Here is an 18,353-nt window from a genome sequence, read left to right on the forward strand (position 1 = left end):
AGGATCCATACATTAAGCCTCCTTTTCACCTCCTTTCTTGTGCTGCTATCACATTTCTAAACTAAACCTATTGTTGGCTTCCCAATGGAGGAGGTAGAGGCCAAAATGAGACTGGAATTCCAGAAAGCATGGGACAGGCACAGCGGATCCTTTGTGGTGGGGAAGTCAGGGTAAGACTCTGGGCAGTCTAGTTTGGCCTTGCAGTCTTCATCTGCTGCCATGTTCTGTGCAGAATTCTTGTTGAGTGCAAGGCTGCGGTTTTCACAGCAATTTTCTACATTGGGGGTAATAAATAATAGCCTCATCTACATGGCATTTACATGCGATGAGTGCTATTCGCTATGCACTTGTTTGGATATGCTAATCCCATTATTGCATTGGGAGGTACTCTAGTGCGTCCAAAACGTGCCAACCAAGGGTTAAGCTGTGCGCAATGCTGGGCACACAATAGTGCATCGGCCTGTTATAGTGTTGTGGAAACAGCAGTCAAGGGAGGCCATAGCTGGGGTGGGGAAGGGGAGGATGCGGGCACAGGGCCTGTCCTTAAGAGGGGCATCGATTGCGCTGTCAGAGATGAGGGAGGAGGCTGCTGCTTTCCACCATGTCAGCACTAGATGCTAAATTCTTTAGCTCTGACACCCCCCTAAGTTAATACTTAAAGCATACCACGCTTTTAACCCAGATGAAGACTTTCTGCAGGTGTTTCCACTATCCTAGTCGTTGAGTCTATAGATAGAGTACGCTAAGAGGGTCACTGGTATCTTAATGCTGCTTAGGAAATGATAATAAATTGTAGTTTCCATAACTCAAACCAATTTCTTCTTTTCTTATTAATTAGTTTCCTCAGCCCCTTTCTATATGAACAAGTGAAAAAGATGTTTTCATAGAAAAAAAAAACCCACACTCCCTAGATGGTAATTTGGAATTAGGGGTAAATCGAATCTATGTCCATGACCTAGAAAAAAAAACAACAACTTGCCTGTAAGCAATAGTCCTTAAGCGATGCGTTATAACATTTAAAAATAGAAATCAAGTGAAGCAGATACTTGGAATTGACTTGTCTTCATGCAGCAACATATTCCTAGCACACTCCTACCTGGGCCGTGTTTTGCTGGGGCTGCTTTGTCAAGGAGGCTCAACACAGCCAACAAGAAGGGATTTCTCAGTCCGAGCGCTTTCAAGGGATCGGAGGCTCCTCTTGCTTATTATCGTTTCCTAAGCAACATTAAGGTATCAATGGAGCCTCTAATACTACTGTGTTCTACAATTTTGGTCTCTGGATTATTCATTTACATAATCTTTTGCCCTCAATTTTGTGTGTGCAGTTTTTGCTTTAGATTCTATAGGTAACCCAGGCATTTTACACAGATCATTAGTAGGGCTCTGTTATTCTTTCACTGGTCTGTATGGTTCATGTCAAAACAGGAATGCTTCTGGGTGACCATCGTGGATAGGAAAAGTCCGTTCTGTTAATAAACAAAGGGACACTTCATATAATAAGTAACAATCAGGGACGATGATGAAGTTGAATTTCTGCAGTGAGCTCTTTAGCCACTCCTGGCTTTTGAATTACGTCCCAGTGCATTGTGGTATCTCTTGTTCCTGATTCTTTCATTTGTAACGAGCATTATAGGTAACATAATACATCATGGGGCGTGTCACAAAACCATGCCTTGCCTAAAGTCTCCCTCCAGAAACTGGGTCTCATCGCATCAAATGATACTGGCCTAAGAAATGCCTGTGCCCAGTGTTTCAACTCCGCATACCATCTGCCATACCCTAACCCCCTCAGCATGTGTGAAATGAAAGCAGAGAGCCTGTATCATTAAAAGCTGGACACATAGAACCAAAACCTTTCAGAGAAAAATGTCAATTTTTAAGCATACAACTAAGTCAAGGGGGTCACAACAGTCAATCTTACCCAAAAGGTCAGGAGAAGTCTGTCCGTGCTTTGTCATTGATGGTTATAGAAATTCATAAGAATTCCCATGAAAGTGTGCAAGCGCTGATAGCGGCCGTGCAAAGCCACGAACTGTACCATGGTAGCGCATTAAAAAAAAAAGACACATACTTATACTGTAAAGTAGCTATGGAGCCGGAACCCTACAAGTTTAAAGAAACATGCTGTGTATCGCAGCTGCGCATAAGACCCAAGGACGAAAGAAGTTCTTTGCATCTCATCTTAGCCAGTTCCGGAAAAAAATACTGCTAATTTCATAAGTGAGACTGCATTAAAAATCAGATTTTCAGCTTTATATATATATATATTAGATTTATTATAAAATAGTTTTGAAGCACACATTTTCCAGTGGTTAGGATGTTCCAGATTAAGATCAAAAGGTCATAAAACAGGACAGTGGATAAGAAGCAGTAAGTCCCATGGAATCTACACAATCTCATTCCAGGCCCCCTGTCATAGACCCTAATTCATTTCTGCCTTTCCTCTCTTATATGTTCCTCTCTCATATGCTCACAAGTAATTTCCAGCTTGCCCTGTTTGCATGAGTGGCCCCTGCAACCATTCAAAGAACTGACGATTTTAAAGTATTATCCACTGTGATGTCTAGATCTTTTTCCTAGGTGGTAGCTCCTAATATGGAACCTAACATCGTGTAACTACAGCAAGGGTTATTTTTCCTATATGCAACACCTTGCACTTGTCCACATTAAATTTCATCTGCCATTTGGATGCCCAATCTTCTAGTCTTGCAAGGTCCTCCTGTAATGTATTACAGTCTGCTTGTGATTTAACTACTCTGAATAATTTTGTATCATTCGCAAACTTGATAACCTCACTCGTCGTATTCCTTTCCAGATCATTTATATATATATATTGAAAAGCACCGGTCCAAGTACAGATCCCTGAGGCACTCCACTATTTACCCTTTTCCACTGAGAAAATTGACCATTTAATCCTACTCTCTGTTTCCTGTCTTTTAACCAGTTTGTAATCCACGAAAGGACATCACCTCCTATCCCATAACTATTTAGTTTTTATAGAAGCCTCTCATGAGGGGCTTCTCTTTGCTGCGACTCCGCGACCGACGAGGGACACCGCAGGAAGACTTCCATAGGGAGGACAGGAGCTGGGAGATAGGGCCGCGCAGTCGGCGCTCGAGCCCGTCGGGGTAAAGCCCCTAATTCTCGCACCTACCTCCGAGGGCCCGCACACTGACCACGTGACCGACCACTTCACACTGCCCCTCCCGGCACAGCTCCCTCGCCGCGATCTGACTCCGCCTCCAGCACTCGCGCCGGTGAGATCACTTTCCTGCGTCCAGCCCTTATTTAAAGGGCAGAGCTGCCTCCAGGTGTTGCGCGCCGCACGACAAAGGGGCCTGCCCCTTTGTGCGCCCTTTCGTGCAGCCCCGAATTGAAGTGAAAAAAAGGAAATATAATAAAATAGTCTCTCTTTATTCCTTGTCTCACGGGCACCAAGCTCACCCCTTTCTTCAGCTCTCTACAGGATACAGCTGATCCACCTTCCACTCAGTAACAGCCCTTCTCCTCACTACTACAACATCATCTCCTACACAAGGATGCACACTCTCACCATCCCTATCATCAGCAAACAACGGAGAATTCAAGCCAAACTTACTTCACCTCCCAGCATCCGTCAACAAAGGTTAATTCCAATAATGATCTCTCCTATCACACAATTCCTGGGCCTCTCTCTATTCTCTCTAACTCTATTTAACGCACAATCACTCACAAAAAAATCACACATTCTTATTCTTAATGATTATCTTACTGAAACCAAGCTGGACATCTGTGCATTCACAGAAACATGGCTAAAACCTTCCAATACAGTTCTAACAAATCAGCTTCCTACCCAACTCTATGACATATTTTCAATCCCTAGACTCAAAAAAAGGGGAGGAGGGCTTCTCTTAGCTGCAAAAAAAGGCCTAGGCCTAACCTTACAACAACCAAATATAACAACCAACCTCGAACTCTCCTTCTTCAAATCCGATCACCTACAAATTGGCCTAATCTACGCCCCTCCAGGATCCCTAGAATCGGACCCTTCACCCATCATAGAGTTCATAGCCAAATACATCAACCCCGACAAACCAGCCATAATAATCGGAGACTTTAACATGCACGTTGACGTTTCACCACAATCCCCCAACTGCGTTACATTACTTTCTTCGCTCAGCTACATGGGATTCACACAAATTATTAATAGCCCAACTCATAAAGCAGGCCACACCCTGGACCTTATTTTCATCAATGAAAGCATCTCTCCTTCCACCACTCCTTCTTGCGTGCCTGTCCCCTGGACAGATCACTGGATCATCAACACAACACTCGAGATCAAAGAGCACCCTCCCCAATCTTTTCCGGAAACCACAATCCAATTCAGGAAACCATGCTCTACAGACCTCCTCAGCACTCAGCTCTCCAAAGAACTAATGCAACTCGATCTTTCTGATGCAAGCACAGTCACTTCATCCTGGACCAATATCACTAAAAAAAATTGCGGATCTAACCTGCCCTTCCACCACAAAAGTTCTACAACCTTCACCAGATAACAGGAAACCTTGGTTTATCCCAGAACTGAAGTCTCTCAAACAAGAGCTAAGAAGTAAAGAACATAGTTGGAGAAGAAACCCATCCACCTTGATGCTAGCAGCATACAAATCCCTCCTCAATGCCTACAGAAACGCCATCAATAGAACAATGAAAGATTTTTTCTCTAAAAAAATACATCACTTCATCTTTGATCCAAAAGCACTATTTTCCTATGTCTCAGTGCTCACTAAACCTTCCCCTCCCACTATTCCGGATGACCAAGCGCTAAACAAACCCTCGGAATTAGCGGCACACCAAAACAACCCCTAAACCCACCCCGACCCTTTAAAACAAATCCCCCACCCTCCCGAACCCCCCCAAAATGTTTTAAATTACCTGGTGGTCCAGTGGGGGGGTCCCGGCGCGATCTCCTGCTCTCGGGCCATCGGCGCCATTTTGGCTGCCACTAAAAAAATGGCGCCGATGGCCCGATTAAAAAAAACAAACCCACTTGACCCCCTTAGCCTCCCCCACCCTCCCGACCCCCCCCCCCCCAAAACATTTTAAAATTACCTGGTGGTCCAGTGGGGGCGCGGGGAGCGATCTCCTGCTCTCGGGCCATCGGCTGCGTTAATAAAAATGGCGCCAATGGCCCTTTGCCCTTACCATGTGACAGGGAATCCGTGCCACTGGCCGGCCCCTGTCACATGGTAGGAGCACTGGATGGCACTGGCCCGAGAGCGGGAGATCGCTCCCCGCGCCCCCACTGGACCACCAGGTAATTTTAAAACGGTTTTTAGGGGTTTGGGAGGGTGGGGGAGGGGTTTTTTGTTATTGGATCGGGCGCAGCCGATAAAAAAAAAATCGAGCTGGACGATAAAAATTTTAAGATTTTGAATCGGCACTGGAACCGATCAGATTCCAGTTCCGATTCACATCTCTATTATCAGACTACTTCAAGAAAAAAATCACCAACCTGACTGATCCTTTCACGACATCCAACCCCTTGCCCCTCCCCCTCTCTCAACCCTACCTCAACAAAACTCAAGTTTTGAATCCTTCGAGACCACATCATCTCTTGAGATAGAAAATATATTCAAGAAAATGAAACCCTCCTCTCATCCTTCAGACACAATTCCAACTAACCTTCTCATATCCATAAGGAACTCTATCTCAAAGCCTATCTCTGACATCATAAATTGCTCTTTAATCCAAGGTTTTGTTCCTGACCAGCTTAAGCTGGCAATCCTAAAACCCTTACTAAAAAAAACAAATCTGTCGCCTACAGACCCAGCTAACTTCCGCCCAATAGCTAACCTGCCTCTGATCGCAAAACTCATGGAAAAGATTGTCAATAAGCAACTATCTGAATCCTTGAAGAAAATAACATACTCGCACCTTCTCAGTTCAGCTTTCGCAAATCGCTAAGCACAGAATCCCTCCTTATATCTCTAACGGACACCATCCTAATAAATCTGGTAAAAAAAAATCCTATCTCCTGATTCTTCTAGATCTCTCGCAGCTTTCGACACGGTTAACCATTCAACTCTACTAGATCATCTTGCAGACATAGGCATCAAGAGGACTGTTCTCAGCTGGTTCAATTCCTTCCTTTCTAACAAATACTTCAAGGTCAGGATAAATAACAAAGTATCTCATCCAGTCCACGCAAACCTTGGAGTCCCCAAAGGATCTTCCCTTTCACCGACCCTCTTCAACATTTACCTCCTCCCTCTCTGCCATTTACTCACCAACCTAAAGCTAAAGCATTACCTATTCGCAGATGACGTCCAAATTCTCATCCCGATTACAGAATCCTTACACAAAACGATGACACACTGGAACAATTGCCTTCAATCAATAAACCAACTGCTCCAGAGCCTCAACCTAGTCCTCAATAACAACAAGACAGAGATCCTAATCATCTCACAAGAGGACACGAATGGGTCGCTCTATCCATCTGGAACCCCTCTATCAACCTTGCCCAAATTAAATCAATCTCCTCATGTGAGAGATCTAGGCATCATCCTTGATAATCAGCTAAACTTAAAAAAATTTGTAAACACCACCACAAAGGAATGTTTTTACAAACTGCAAGTCCTTAGAAAGCTGAAACCACTACTTCACTTCAATGATTTACATATGGTGCTGCAATCCGTCATCCTATCAAAAATCGACTACTGCAACTCCCTCCTGCTTGGGCTCCCAGCCTACACCATCAAACCCCTCCAGATGATTCAGAACTAGAGATGTGAATCGTGTCCTCGATCGTCTTAATGATCGATTTCGGCTGGGAGGGGGAGGGAATCGTATCGTCGCCGTTTGGGTGTTTAGAGTATCGTGAAAATCGTTAAAATCGTGAACCGGCACACTAAAACCCCCTAAAACCCACCCCCGACCCTTTAAATTAAATCCCCCACCCTCCCGAACCCCCCCCCCCAAATGTCTTAAATTACCTGGGGGTCCAGCGGCGGTCCGTAGCTAAATTGGGGGAAGGGGGAGGGCAAGAAAACCGGCACACTAAAACACCCTAAAACCCACCCCTGACCCTTTAAATTAAATCCCCCACCCTCCCCCAAATGCCTTAAATTACCTGGGGGTCCAGCGGCGGTCCGGAACGGTCTCCTGCAATTGAATCGTGTTGTCTTCAGCCGGCGCCATTCTGCGCCGCCATTTTGCAAAATGGCGGTGCAAAATGGCGGTGGCCATAGACCAACACGATTTGACTGCAGGAGGTCATTCCGGACCCCCGCTGGACTTTTGGCAAGTCTTGTGGGAGTCAGGAGGCCCCCCCAAGCTGGCCAAAAGTCCCTGGGGGTCCAGCGGGGGTCCGGGAGCGATCTGCCGCGAATCGTTTTCCGTACGGAAAATGGCGCCGGCAGGAGATCGACTGCAGGAGGTCGTTCAGCGTTCCGGACCCCGGCTGAAGGACCTCCTGCAGTCGATCTCCTGCCGGCGCCATTTTCTATACGGAAAACGATTCGCGGCAGGAGATCGCTCCCGGACCCCTGCTGGACCCCCAGGAACTTTTGGCCAGCTTGGGGGGGCCTCCTGACCCCCACAAGACTTGCCAAAAGTCCAGCGGGGGTCCGGAACGACCTCCTGCGGTCGAATCGTGTTGGTCTATGGCCGCCGCCATTTTGTAAAATGGCGGCGCAGAATGGCGCCGGCTGAAGACAACACGATTCAATTGCAGGAGGCCGTTCCGGACCGCCGCTGGACCCCCAGGTAATTTAAGGCATTTGGGGGGGGTTCGGGAGGGTGGGGGATTTAATTTAAAGGGTCGGGGGTGGGTTTTAGGGGGTTTTAGTGTGCCGGTTTTCCTGCCCTCCCCCTTCCCCCTTCCCCCGATTTACGATTTTTTGACGATAAATCGGGAGAATTGGTATTGTATCGTGGCCCTAACGATTTTTGACGATTTAAAATATATCGGACGATATTTTAAATTGTCAAAAAACGATTCACATCCCTATTCAGAACTCCGCCGCCAGAATTCTCACTAATACCAACAAAAGAGAACACATCACCCCTATCCTTAGGAACCTCCCCATTAAATCCAGGATCATCTTCAAAGTTCTCACAATTATCCATAAAGCAACGCACAACATCGCCCCGCTCTACCTAAGCTCCCAACTGCGCCCCAATACATCTTCCAGACCCATCAGAGGTGCATACAAAGTCACACTCTATACCGCCCAGCAAAATCTTCCCTAAGGAAACGCGCCTTTTCTTCTGCAGGCCCCACTCAGTGGAATGCGCTCCCTCCAGACATCCGACAAGAACCCTGCCACACTACTTTCAGAAAGAAACTTAAAACCTGGCTTTTCAGCCAAGCTTTTCCAGGAATATAAACTCCCTGCTCGCATCCAGCCTGCTCATTCCTACTTTCTGAGCCCATTAAGACTACTGGGTTGCCAGGTTAGATTTTTGTGAGTGATTGTGCGTTAAATAGAGTTAGAGAGAAGAGAGAGAGGCCAGGATTGTGGGCTGGACCCTTACTGTATTTTCCTCGGTAACACATTGACTGTTACTCACCCAAGATGTATTTCCCATTTATTACCCAATATTATTATGCACATTTCCTCATGTAGTTAATTGTATTTTTCTAAATTATAGTTTTCCCACATCCCAGTTCTGTATCCCTTGTTCCATGTACCGCCTCCAGGCAAACTTGTTGTTCTCAGTTTAAATGTAAACCAATGTGATTTGTATGTCATACAGGAACACCGGTATATAAAAATTAAAAATAATAATAATAATGAGGGACTTTGTCAAACGCCTTCTGAAAATCCAAATACACTACAACTACCGGTTCACCTTTATCCACATGTTTATTAACCCCTTCAAAAAAATTTAGCATGGAGACTTTATTTTGAAATCCCCATGGCACTGACCCACATGGAGTTTCCCTTTAAAAATCAGGTTGGAAACACCACAGGGAGACTCAGAATTGCACTCCCAGTTCCAAACTGCATTGTCTGCATTTTCAGTCGTGTCCCATCTTCTTTCCCAACTATGATAGCTGGCAGATTTCACAGTTTACTCCATTTTCATCATTATAACAGGCGCAATGTAAAGCTTAGGGGGGGGTGTCCCCTTTAGCAAGCTGGTGGCTATTGTTTTTTTTGTAATTAGATGTTAGTGAAGCTGATGGATGAAGCTGCAAACATGTGACCAATAAAAAGAGTTATATTTAATGCGATACGTGAATTAATTATTTTTTCTTTCAGATCTAGTCAAGTACAGGGCAAAGGCACAGGATATGACAGCTTGTTTATAGTATGCAAACCCTGGATTCTGTGGCTCTAAGGATAATACTTGAACATTAAGATGCAGCTTGTCAGGAATTCTTTCCAGGAGGTAAACTGAAGAGATGTTACAACGCTAGCATTTTCTAATGGACAGGGATATTAATGGTTAGACCTGTATAGGTTTCTTTGGGAGGGAGTCTAATTAGACTGACATTAAAAAGCACCTTTCTGCCTTGTTACTGGCTTCCTATACCTATGTGGCAAGGACCTAAGGTTTCTTTACTGTACAGACAGATATTATCTGTTGTATGCAGGAATGGACAAAATAATTAGAAAATCTGGGTAGCAGCCCAGACTTTCAGGAGCATGAGAAAAATATGCTTCGTTCCTTAGAGTTTAACCCTTTTATTCCTCTCCCTTTCCCTCCTCTTCAGCCTGTGTGGCCCCAGTGGCAGGGGCCATAGTTACTCCTCTGATTTCTGCTCCTCGTGGCCCCGGACCAGCTCCAGGTGCTGAATGTTAGGTGGCCCGGAATTTTTCCACCACTGATTGTACATCATATTAAACCAGTACGGATGCCACTGTTATTAAAGGGCTATAAAGAATAAAGCCACCCTCATCTCACAATGTGCTCTTCCATAAGAGCTAGTTAGTCCATGTAAAATAATTTATTTTTCCAGTGTCATTTGAAATTGACTCAAGCGGCCATTTTCCTTAGGCCTTTAAAACATAATGCAGGGAGAGGTCACGTGATGCGGTGAGCCCGGTGGGTCATGTAAACCGAGGCTCCGGGCGCTGACCCCCAAAAAGCTGACATTTTGAGCCAAAACTAGAAAAAACTGAGCGCAAAAATGAGCGAACGGCAGGGCAAACGGCTGCGGAACCGTGAGAGCGAGATGACGACGAAAACGCCGCGAAAAGACAAGTTGAAGCCGGCGGGAGCGGAGACTAAGATGGCGGACCCTAAGCGTACCTCTGATAGTGCTGGCCTGGACGAGGAGGCGGTGGCGCGGCTGACGGCGGCGGTGGTCGCAGCACTAGAACACAAATTCGACGGCCTAAACGAAAATTTCGCTGCCGTGAAGGAATCGTCGGGGGACATAGGCAGACGGATTGATATCGCCAAAGGTAGGATCTCAGCACTGGAGGAGGACCAACAAGCTGTCGCGGCTCGTGTGCAGGCCCTGGAGTCTTCATTTAAAATGGCAGACGCAAAATTGGAGGACCTTGAAAACAGGGCCCACAGGAACAACTTAAAATTTCTGGGTATCCCAGAAGAAATACAAGATACAAACCTGCAATCCTTCTTAGAGGGCTGGCTCCCAGAGGCTCTCCAATTACCAGCATTAACAGGCAGGCTGGACATAGAAAGGGCACACCGCCTGGGTCCCAGGAGGGAGACTGACAGGCGTTCAAGGCTCGTGATCGCACGCTTTTTGAATTGGGCTCAGCGAGCGGCTATATTGTCAGCATTCCGCAAAAACAAGGACCTCTGTTATAAAGAACATAAAGTGGTAATTTTCCAAGACTATTCTGCAGGGGTGGTGGCGAAAAGGCGGCTCTTTTCTACTGTGTGCTCTGAACTGTATAATAAAAATATCAAGTTTGCTCTACAGTACCCAGCTGCGCTTAAAATATGGAGTAATGGCCAGAGTCATAACTTTGGAACCCCGGAGAAAGCCGCTGAGTGGCTGAAGAATCTATCTGCTAACCCATGACTCTGAGGACACCGGCCTGAGTAGCCTGTACATCAAGGCTCATGAGTTTCTTTCTTAATGAGAGTTACCTGAATGCCCTGGGGGCTCCCGTGGATGTGGTCCTGGGAGGCCTTTCAAGGGTATTTCTCTAGTTAATGGTTTTGCATGTTATGTTAACATAAGGGGGGGTTAGTGCCCGAGCGCATTAATCCAGACCTCCACGCCCGAGTTTTCTGGGCGAGCAATGTGTTTCAGGTATATGGGGGGGTATTGGGGGGGGGGACATGGGGGATGGGGGGTATGTTATGTAGCAGGGGGGGAAGGAACAGAGGCAGAGCTCTTCAATGAGAATGGGGGAGTGGTTCAGGCTGGGAGACCACTTGCCCATACACAGGCGAATCGGGTAGAAGCCTATGCTACTTGCTTAGAAACAGGACAGGTAAAATCCGCTATGTGTCTTGGAATGTGGGAGGTATAGGTACCCCTATCAAGAGGCAAAAAGTGCTGAGTGCCCTGCAGAGACAGAAGGTGGGGATTGCTGCATTACAAGAAACGCACCTGTCGGCATCTGAAAGCTTAAAGTTAAAAAGGCAATGGGTAGGACACTGTTCTTCACACCTGCTGTGGGGCGCAAAGCAGGGGTAGCAACGTTAATACATAAAAATTTACAAATCTCTGTCCACAAGCAAGTGACAGATGAGCAGGGTCGCTTTCTTATTTTGGTTGGGAAACTGCAAGGGAAGGAGATAACCATCTGCAATATATATGCCCCAAACTCCTACCAACACTCGTTCTTTCAGGGATTGGTTAGTAAGATCCTGGCAGTGATGCAGGGTCCACTCCTTGTTTTGGGGGATTTTAATTGCGTGAGTGATCTTGGGGTGGACAGATCCCATCCTGCGCTGACAGCCCCAGATATGAAGGCGAAAGGCATTTCTTATGTATGTGCTGAGTTACAGTTACTGGATATCTGGCGCACCTTAAATCCGACTGAAAAGGATTACACTCACGTGTCCAAGGCCCACTCCACAATGTCTAGGATAGATTATATTCTGGTCTCATCCTCTTTGTTGTCTAAGGTCCAGCTAGTTAAAATTGGCCCCATAGAAGTATCGGACCATGCCTTGTTGTGGGTGGACATAGAGGAGGGCCTAGGGGAGGGGGGTACCAGGATCTGGAGATTCCCAAGCTCCTTGAGGGGAGATGTTCAGTTTCGGGAGTTCCTACAAAAAAAATGGCAAGAATATGAAAAAACCAATCAGCAACACAAGGTGGACCCATGGCTTTACTGGGCAGCTAGTAAAGCGGTAATGAGGGGGGAAATCACATCCTATTTAATAGCTAGGGCCAAGGCTCTTAATACGAAGATTTTATCCCTGGAAAGGCAGCTCCACGGGGCGAAACATAACCTGAGCCAGGATAACTCACCATGCAATCAGGCAGAATATAACAACATCCTCCGAATGTTAAATACTCTACTTCATGAAAGAGCGCAGAAGATGTTAAAGAGGGGTGCTCACAAATTATTTAGACACGGCAATAAGTCAGGCAGACTCTTGGCAAACATGGTGAGAATGGCCCGAGGGAAGACTATAATTGACAAGCTCAAAGGAGGGGACAGTAAACCCTTGGTGGCAGGGGAGGCTATATGTGCGGAATTTCATAAATTTTATGAACAGTTATATTCAGAAGATAGGAAAGGAGGTCCCTCTCAGGAAGAGGAATTTTTTGGTGGGTTATCCATTCCCCGCATTACTGAGCAACAATTGACGGCCCTAAATATGCCTCTAAGGCTCAAAGAATTGCAAGGGGCTATACGGGCCAGCAAAGCTAATAAGACTCCGGGACCAGATGGGCTAAGTGCAGACTATTATAAATGTCTTCTAAACCTAGCCACGGGGGATCTTTTAAGATTCTTTCAGGAGGCGCAAAGGAGAGGGCATTTTCCAGAGGATACCACAAAGGCTTATATTATTGTGCTGGAGAAGCCGGGTAAAGACCTGTCTACACCAGCTGCTTATCAACCAATATCTCTGCTTAATTACGAGGCAAAATTATTTGCAAAAATTATGGCAGACAGGCTTAGTGGGGTTTTTCCAGCCATAATTACCCGGAATCAGGTGGGCTTTGTAAAAGGCCGGGCTATCAGTACCAATCTGACAAAACTCATCATAGCGATGGAGGAATGTCAAAAGCGTAGACAGGCGGCGATGCTAGTGGGCTTCGACTCTGAAAAAGCCTTTGACAGGGTGTCATGGGACTATCTGTTCTCTGTATTACAGAGATATGGCTTCACAGGGGAAATATTGGACAATATTAAAATGTTATATCACTCCCCTAAGTCGGCGATTCTGGCAAATGGATATGTGTCCGCGGACTTTGGGCTTTTCAGAGGCACGAGGCAGGGATGCCCATTATCCCCCCCTTTTATACATCCTGTCCATTGACCCTCTTCTCAGAAAGATAGAGGGGGATCCCGGGGTTAAAGGGTTTACATGGGGCAAACAAGAGGTTAAGATCTCCGCCTTTGCAGATGATGTGTTGGTATTCATCACCCATCCTCAACGATCTTTAGAGCGCATACTGACAATTCAGAAGCTATTTGGGAGCTTTGCCGACCTTAAAATAAACATGGACAAATCAGAAGCGATGGATTTGGGAGAATCGATCAGACGGAAGTGGGAAGGGGAATTCCCATTGTGGTGGGCAGCAAAGACCATGAGATATTTAGGGATACAACTGACTAGGGACCCTACTAAGTTACATGAAGTGAATGTACGCCCGCTCCTAAACAATATGGCACAGAAACTTACAATCTGGGGAGCACTGCCACTTTCTATTTCAGGAAAAATAAGCTTAGTGAAAATGCTTGAGTTACCACGGTGGCTATATGTGTTGCAACAACTACCACTCTGGTTAACCAAACAAGATCTCGCGGCCATAAATCGCTTATTGCGTAAATATCTCTGGGGTGGACGTAAGGCTAGAATCCCGTTAAGCACTCTACAACTGGTCAAAAGTCAGGGGGGATTGGCGTGTCCAAACTGGAGACAATATAACTTGGCATGTCTCTTAAGACACATACAGGATTGGGTCCAAGGTACTGAGAAGTATTCTCCATTTGACTTTTTAGTGGAGTGGATGGTTCCTCACAACCCGGTGACAGTAATACAATTTACAAAATCGCAAAGCCCCGAGAACAGTAGGCAAAGCTTGATTATCACCTCGGGGAGAGCAGCTTGGCACTATTTATGTTTACAAAAACTGCGTATAGGGAGGTGTCTAACGCCATTTGTTACTTTGGGGGGTAACCTCCAGATACCAGCAGGTTTGACCAAGTCGGTATTTCAGGCTTGGGCTGGGAAGGGGCTGAAATATGCATATCAGCTATATAATCCTAGGGAGTGGGGGATGTGGAGTTTTGAGGAACTTCAGGATCTCTACCACTTGGACTCCCATGATTTCTTTGCCTTTCTACAAGCGAGACATTATTGCATGACTGCCTTGGGGACATATTGGCAGGGGGAAAGATGGGAACAATTATGGGGATTTTTTACTTCCGGGGGCTCGAAAGGGCACTCCTGTGTGACATTTTCCAAGTCTTTGAATGGTATAAGGGATAACTCTGCTTTGATGGATATCCAGAATAAGTGGGTGAGGCATGCTGATTTATACCTCTCTTTAGAGGATTGGGCAACCATACTGAAACAGGGTTTTCAAGTGTCTGAAAACGTTATTCTTCAGGAAGTAGGGTTTAAAATAATACATTGCATGTACATCTCTCAATCCAGACTGTATGCTGCTAAATTGTGTGACACTGATATATGTATCAAATGCCAGAAGGTGAATGGGACATATATGCACAGTCTCTGGGAATGTCCGGTAGTGGCTGGCCTATGGGAGGAAGTTGTAGGGGTTTTGGGAACAGTGTTAAACATTCCGTCTCCAAAAACACCTAAGTTTTGTTTGCTTCGATGCATGGAACGGGAATTGCAAGCATTGTCAGATACTGATGGGCAGTTTGTGCAGAAAGCTCTGATCCTTGCAGTGCAAACCATTATGGCTAAGTGGATCGTAAAGGACGGGCCGATGGGCGCACAATGGCAGGCGCACATGATCTCTTTACTGCAGAGCGAATTAATGACGGCGCAGACTAAGAAGAGGGAGGCACAGATGACATTTTTCTCCACTTGGCACAATTTCTGGTGGTCACTTCCACAGGAACAAAGGGACATAATTCTCAAGAATACGGGCTATAAATATCGGAACTCTGCTGAAAATCTAAGAGATAAAGAGGAGAAGGGGAAGATTGATTCCTTTTAGTCTCTCCTTTCTCTGTTACGGCTGCAGACAATTTCAGGGGGGGAGGGGGGGAAGTTTGTTGTTGATGTTGCGGGCCAGTTGGCATATTGTAATTTGTTTGTTGCATTTTGTACTATGTGATGATTGCTTACTGAAGTATTAGTGCGAACTCTTTTAAAACACAATAAAGAAATATTAAAAAAAACAAAACCATAATGCAAATTACACTCTAGGTTTTGTATCTGTTACGGTCCCGGGCCGTGCCCCGGTCCCTTCACCTACCTCGGGGCTGGCCCGGACCTCTGCAACGCCTTTTCAGTCGGCAAGGCCCGTCCTGGCCTCTGCCGCGCCGCTCCCTCCTCGAGGGAGATGCCATTGATCCGCTTCACCTGGCCCCGCCCCCTAGGCGCGCACGCAGGCAGGGGCTCAAGATTTAAAGAGGCCAGCGTGGGAAGAAAGGGAGCAGCCTACAGATGACGTCAGACGCTGCAGGGGTATTTAAACCCTGCAGCTAGGCCTATGCTTTGCCTTGCAATGAGGTTCACTCTCTGTTGAGAGCTACTAGATGCTGCTTCTGACTACTGGCTTCTGACTCTGGCTTTTGACTACTGGCTTCTGACTTCGGCTTGTCCACTGGCTGCTGACTTTGGCTCGTCCACTGGCTTCTGATTCTGGCTTCTGACTACTGGTTCCTGACTCCGGCTTTCATCCAGGAGGCCTCTCCTAAGTCCAAGTGGCTCGGGTTCTCACGAGCCCCTCTCGGGGGGACCACGGGCTTCCAGTGGTGAAGTTCCAGATGGCCTCCTGGCTTTAGCTCTACACTTCTCTATCCTCTGGAACTCCTCTTCAGGCACCAACCCACAGGAGACTGCACGTAAGTCCAAGAGGCTCGGCTCCTCCTGAGGGGACCTCGGGCTTCCAGTGGTGAAGATCCCTCCGGTCTCCTGCCCTGTACCGCCTCCTGGCTTCGACTTCCACTGTGGGCCTTCCCATGGTGCATCATCATCTGTCCCAGCCGGCTCAAGGGTCCACGAATCCAACAGTATCACAACGTGTGGCAGAATCTCACTGAAGCTCAGAAGCCATCTGCTGAAAGCAGTAGCCAAAATATTTTTTATAGATTTCATTGATCATTAATTTGCTTCAGTAGTCCCTGTGCTTCTTACCTAGCTATCTACTGTTAAAACATAGCGTCTAATAGGCTTTTTGGTGAACTTTTACCTTCTTGGCCCCATGATACCTGCTGCATTCTCACATCTGTGAAATTCAGATCTCAAATCATGCATGAAGTTTTGACGTCTACACTGTCAACATGCCAACATGTAGTTGCCTTGTTTTCACACTGGCTCCAGTTACATTTTGAATGAAAACCACATTTAGGTTAATATTTAATTATCTTTATTTTACCAAATAAGAAAAAAAATTCACAAAACACTGAGATCAAAGTCTCTTTTACAAGCATGAGCAGGCTGAGGGGCTATCAGCTAAATTATTATGACCATTTCGTGAGGTTACAACATTTCAGGTGAAAAAAAACAAACAATCATGTGGCACGGAATAGCACTTAACGTGTGTACGTGATATTCTGCGCCATTCCAGTAAAATGGAACATTTATAAGTAAATCAATACAAAAGAAGAGCCTTTGTATCCCAAATAGTCCAACACAACAAAATAAAGAGAAAAACAAAAAACACAGTTTCTCAAGTAAACCAGTTTTGGAATGCAAGGTGTCAGCAAGCCAGATGGTGTACCCTTCAACAAACAGGCCACCTGGACTCATCAACCATTCACCTTGACAGGTAAGACCATATATTGTTCAAGAGGTTTTTTGTGCAAATAAAAGTCTGATTATAGACAACCATTCTCTCACATAAAGGTAATATCCTAGCCCAACATGACCAATGTTTAACAATATAGGGGCAGATTTTCAAAGGCCCGCGCTCCGGTGCGCCTATTTTGCATAGGCCGCCGGCGAGCGTAAAGCCCCGGGATGCGCGTAAGTCCCGGGACTTTTGTAAGGGGGCGTGTCGGGGGCGGGGCCTACTGACGCGGCATTTCAGGGGCGGGCCATGGCGTTTCGGGGGCGGGCCCGGGGGCATGGTCGAGGCCTCCAGACCAGCCCCCGGGACCGGAGGACGGAGCGGGGCTTCCGGCCGACGTGCGCAAAGTTACGCCTGCTTCCAGCAGGCGTAACTTTGCCGACAAAGGTAAGGGGGGGTTAGATAGGGCCGGGGGGGTGGGTTAGGTAGGGGAAGGGAGGGGAAGGTGCGGGGAGGGCTAAGGAAAGTTCCCTCCGAGGCCGCTCCGAAATCGGAGCGGCCTTGGAGGGAACGGAGGCAGGCTGTGCGGCTCGGCGTGCGCAGGCTGCCGATTTTGTGCAGCCTTGCGCACGCCGACCCCAGATTTTATAAGATACGCGCGGCTACACGCGTATTTTATAAAATCAGGCGTACTTTTGTTCGCGCTCGCGCAACTTTTAAAAATCTGCCCCATAATGTTTCTTCGCCAGGAACTAAATTACACGTCTTTATAATGAAGAATAATCTGACCATTTTCCTTCTTCAATTGGACGAATGCCGCATCTCAAACTTTCAACCTTTCATTTGCACATAAAAATTCTTGAAAAGTAGATGGTCTTACCTGACAAGGTGATTATTTGATCATTGAAGGGCACACCGTCTGGCTTGCTGACACCTTGAATTCCAGAACTGGTTTACTAGTGAAACTGTGCTTTTTTTGTTAACCTTTTCATAGGTAAAGCATGAATCATAGTTAGTATGTGATGGAAGATAAAGACCAATTGAGCCCTCCAGTCTGCCCAGTTAATCTTTCACCAAGGTAAGATTTTGTGAGAAAACTGCTTCTTCACGAACATGTCGCACTCACTCATGTATATTCTAGGGACCATCATGTACCATTTTCCTTATTAACTGATATCATCTACCCTCAGAAGTTGAAAAGAAACCGCACGTGTTTGAAAGGTGAAATGTAGATGCTATAGGGTACAAAAAGCAAAATGAGGCATTATCATCCTCATTCTGCAGTGAAGATCTCACCAAATATGTTAATTTCCCCACCTACAACTGT

The sequence above is a fragment of the Rhinatrema bivittatum genome, chromosome 8 (genome assembly GCF_901001135.1).
Source record: "Rhinatrema bivittatum chromosome 8, aRhiBiv1.1, whole genome shotgun sequence".
Taxonomy (NCBI): Eukaryota; Metazoa; Chordata; class Amphibia; order Gymnophiona; family Rhinatrematidae; genus Rhinatrema; species Rhinatrema bivittatum.